We start from the raw sequence: 4,845 nt of genomic DNA on the forward strand, positions 1-4,845 counted from the left end.
CCGCAGAAGATGGAAGAACTTCTTCAAAATTTTAATGGTGTAAAAGTGTTGTCTTCCATTGATCTCAGATCCAGCTTTTATCAGATCGAACTTCATCCAGAATGTAGAAAATACACAGCTTTCCTTTGTTTCGGCGTTTGTTATCAGTTTCGGAAACTTCCTTTTGGTTTGAACATTTCTTCAGCAGCATTCATTCGCGGGTTAAATGTCATATTACCTGAGTTCTTAAAACGTCAGATCACCTTATATGTGGACGATATTCTAATAGCAGAAGCTTCATGGGAACAACATAATCGCATCCTCAACAGTTTGTTACATATTTTTGCAGAATCTGGAATTACAGTTAACTTGGAAAAGTCTGAATTCGGTAGGGCAAAGGTGAAGCTTTTGGGACATACTATTTCTTCTGAAGGCATTCAGCCGGATCCTGAAAAGTTAGAAGCAATCAGAGCCATTCCAGTTCCATCCACAAAAAAAACAAGTCCGTAGTTTTCTAGGTCTCGTAAATTTTTACCGTCGTTTTCTGAATATGCAAATTCTAGTTACACCAAAACTTTGTTCTCTCACTGGAAAAAATACTATTTGGAACTGGGACGAACAAGCACAGTTGGAATCCAATTCTTTGAAAGAAGCGTTACTTAACGCGCCAATACTAGCTCATCCAGATCTGTCACAAGATTTCTGCCTTAGCACGGATTCTTCTAAAGTCGGTCTTGGTGCCCACTTATTTCAAGAAGCCATAGAAAATGACACTACTGTTCAGAAAACCATTGCTTTTGCTAGCCGAGTGCTAACAAAATCTGAAAAAAATTATTCCGTTACTGAATTAGAAGCTTTAGCGATCGTTTGGGCATTTAACAAATTCCGTTTCTTTCTTTCTGGTAAGCACGTAAAAGTATACAGTGATCATCGTGCATTACAATTTCTTATGTCTTCAAAATTAAATCATGACAGGTTAAAACGTTGGGCATTGTTTCTGCAAGAATTCCGCTTCACAATAGTCTACATTCCCGGCAAGGAGAACATTGTTGCGGACGCGCTGTCACGCGCACCGGCTGGGCTTGAGAAAAGTAACACAGAAGGCAACCTCGAGAAAAATTTCAGTATTCTTTACATTCAGAAAGTCGCCTTTGAAAACTTCATCACCACATCATTAAAGGACATAGCTCATGAACAAGATAAAGATCCGATTTGGAAAGACATCAAAAGTAAATGGCATGAAAAGACACACACTCAGATTCGGCATTACTACCTGGTTAGAAACAACATACTCTTCAAACGCTGCACTGTTGATGACAAGCTATGGGTACTTTGCATTCCAGACGACTTTGTTAATAAGCTCATTTGGTACATTCATCTCAGCTACGCACATTTTGGTCCACGAAAATGTTATCATATTCTTCGAACGACTTGTTATTTTAACAATATGGAAAAGCGAATTCGAAGAGTCTTGTCTATTTGTAAACTTTGTCAAAAGGCGAAACCATCTACTATCTCACATTGCGCTCCGTTGTTTCCTATCATTCCTTCTAAATTAAAAGAATTTGCTGCTGTTGATCTCTTGGGACCCCTTGTCAGAACATCGAATGGATTTTCGTACGTTCTAGTCGCTGTTGAACTTACTTCAAAATTTGTATCTTTCACTCCGTTACGTAAAGCCACTGGACGGTCTGTATCCAACGCCTTTGTTAAAAATTTCTTACGTGAAGTTGGACACGTTAGTAAAGTCATTTCAGATAACGGACCGCAATTCAGATCTCTGTTTGGTCACGCATGCTTCGGAATCAAAAAATCAAACCTGTTTTTATTTCATTGTACTCACCATATTGTAACCCGTCTGAACGGATTATGAAAGAAATAAATAAGCTTTGCAGACTTTATTGTCACAGAAAGCATCAGCATTGGGACAGATATTTACACTTATTTCAAAACGTGCTGAATGAAATGCCTCATGACTCCACTGCTTTACCACCTACTCTTGTACTGAAGAATGAAGAACCACCGAACAGAATCAGAGAGCTTGTACCTTTCCCGAATACACGTAAACTTCGACACAAAGACATAATTGATTTGGCTCTTAAAAATATAAAATCTGCAGCAGACAAAAGGAGAAAACTACACGGTAAAGCAAATGCAAAGAAATTGTATATTGGTCAGAAAGTTCTCATTAAAGCTCATTCATTGTCACATAAGAAGAAACACTTGAGTCACAAATTCTTTCTAGTTTACAATGGACCTTACAGAATCCGACGTATACCACATGATAATTGCGTTGAAGTTGAAACTCTGCGTACTAGGAAGAGTAAAGGTTTACACCACATTTCACATGTAAAAACGTTTATTGAAAGATAATCTGCTTTTAACTTTGTCTTTGCCATAAAACGTTTCACTTCACGTTACTAGTATGCTTTAGAAACTGTTACCATGCAACAATGTTTGAAGCTAAATATCCAGTCAAGAACCAAGAGAACTTATTTAAACAGAAATTACGAATGCATTGTTAATGTGAACAGACGTCACAGTGTTATTGTGTGTGTGCATTCTTGCTTGTTAGTTGCACGATTACGTAACGACTATAAGTCTCACATACTTAGAACATTTACCAGTACTGCTAATGAGATTCTAATGCAACATTTTGGTTTACTGGAAAATACATTTGGGATTTAAAGTACTTTCTGTGAGATTAGAGATGACTTAGTATTTGATTTCTTTGACAGCTACATGGTTATATTACGACACTACTAATGTGTGACATAATTTACATTGTTGCTTTTGCGGTGTATCTGTTTTATATCTGCACAGTTTTTCTGAATTATTCTGGAAAGCAAAACATGTTTTATTAGTAACTTTTGTGGTATAGCTACAAGGAGACAGCATTTTCCGTAGCACAACAATACGTTACAGCACAGTACTTTCTTCATCACAACAATAAGCGTAATGACTAAGATATCTATATGCAAAGCATTTCACTTTTGTTTATCATGAGCTAAGTACATTGACTTCTGCTGAACTTAGCTTTCGGAGGACAATAACTACGACACTTCCACAGAGATGATCTTACAGCAAGACGCATATTTAGCGCTACAGGACACGTATTTGAGTGATTAATTTTGTACTTAAAACATTTATTTTTAAAGATATTTGAGGTACAATGATACAAAGGTTTTCCGTAATACATTTCATTCCATTCTTGTAATCTGTAACACATGAGGGTATAATTACATTAATCCTCAGGGGGGTACACACCTACTTTGTGTACCATGTGTTTGGCAAGCACAAGGAGCCCTAGCTAATATGGTATTTGCTTATACAACTTTACACATCAGTACCATATCTCTCTAACACATAAATTACACAGCTATCTGATCATTTAACTGAGAGATAAACTTTTTTACTACATCAGTGACAGATGTTTACGTAATTACACCGTTGGATAACTTCACACTTAAGAAATTGTATTTTGTCTGTACTTTGTGAACTGTTCATATTTTTTCAGAACCATTGTGATACTATGAGAGCTTTGAATGATGTATTTGGTATGAGATCATGATATTTAAGGTACGTTTGAGGAAGATGACACTTTTGACATGAGCAGAGAATTTTTTTAGGTTTTGAAATTATTGCAGGAAGCTACGACGTTTTTGAGAATTGACTGAGCTGTTATGATATTTTTACGATGATGATGTGTATTATGCTGTTGAGGTATGTTTATGTCAATAAGATGATGCTACCATATATGAGGAATGTGATTACGTGTTTATATGTATATGAATAATGAATAGAAGTTAGGGACTCTTGACTTGTGAAAAAGGATGTTGGAAACCAAGAATCGTACTTTAAGAGTTATGAAATGTGTGTAAATGCGTTAATGTATCACAATGCCGGCGAAAATTTTTTGGACACTGTTATATTCATAGTAGTTTGTTTCTACACATTTGCAACGTAAATTCTCGACCTGTGAAATTTTTATATGAGACTGTCACTGTAGCGGAAACTGCTGTCGTAAATATTTCCGTAAGAAAGTTAAGTGACCACCTGCACGTGCGTCGTCGGCACACAGCTGTGTCAGACACCTGGAGAACAAGCCATTAGGGTGTGCCTTTCCGGAAGCACAGGTAGAAAAAAAAAGGGGGGGAGGCCATTATCCTCGCTATTGACATTTCCTTGTTGAAAGCATACTGTGGAGCTCGTAATTTATGATATTTACTAGAATGCCTAATGAAATGATTAGAAACATTTTACATCTATTGTCTTTGTAGTTAAGAGATTGCTCATTTTGTTTAATATTTGGTTTCCAGCTGTGTTGCAGCATTGGTTTTATAAAATAAAATGCATTTGCTAATGTGAATACTTTCTGTCAACAGATCTATTAAATAATAATTTTGTAATCCACATTCTTTAAAAAAAAAAGGAGCACTTGGAAAGGAAAGAACAATAAGAAGGGACTAGTAACAGTAACTGGACACATAATTTTCTTTTCAAGTACATGGTAATATTTTTTTTACAATAAGTTGTTGTGGTGCACCACTTTAATTAAGATGTGAATAGACATTTTCCTTTTCTGCATTGTTGTCTTTACTGTAATATTTTTTCTGCTTGAGATTTGTCATGTTTGCTGCTGCTGTTTGCCAGGCATAGTGCTGCTAAATTTAACTTTGTATTACTCTGTTAAGCTTTTCTTGTTGCTGCTCATTGGCTCATATTAGTTGTAATTTTGCATTTTATCTGTTAATTTAGATTTACTGCTGCTTGCTTTGCAAATTGGCATTTTTTTGTCACTGCTGTTTGTGTTGATTTGTTGTATGCTGCTGCATTGCCTCGTCCCTTGGTATATATATCTGAGCT

Source organism: Schistocerca cancellata, chromosome 4, assembly GCF_023864275.1.
Source record: "Schistocerca cancellata isolate TAMUIC-IGC-003103 chromosome 4, iqSchCanc2.1, whole genome shotgun sequence".
In the NCBI taxonomy this organism is placed as follows: domain Eukaryota; kingdom Metazoa; phylum Arthropoda; class Insecta; order Orthoptera; family Acrididae; genus Schistocerca; species Schistocerca cancellata.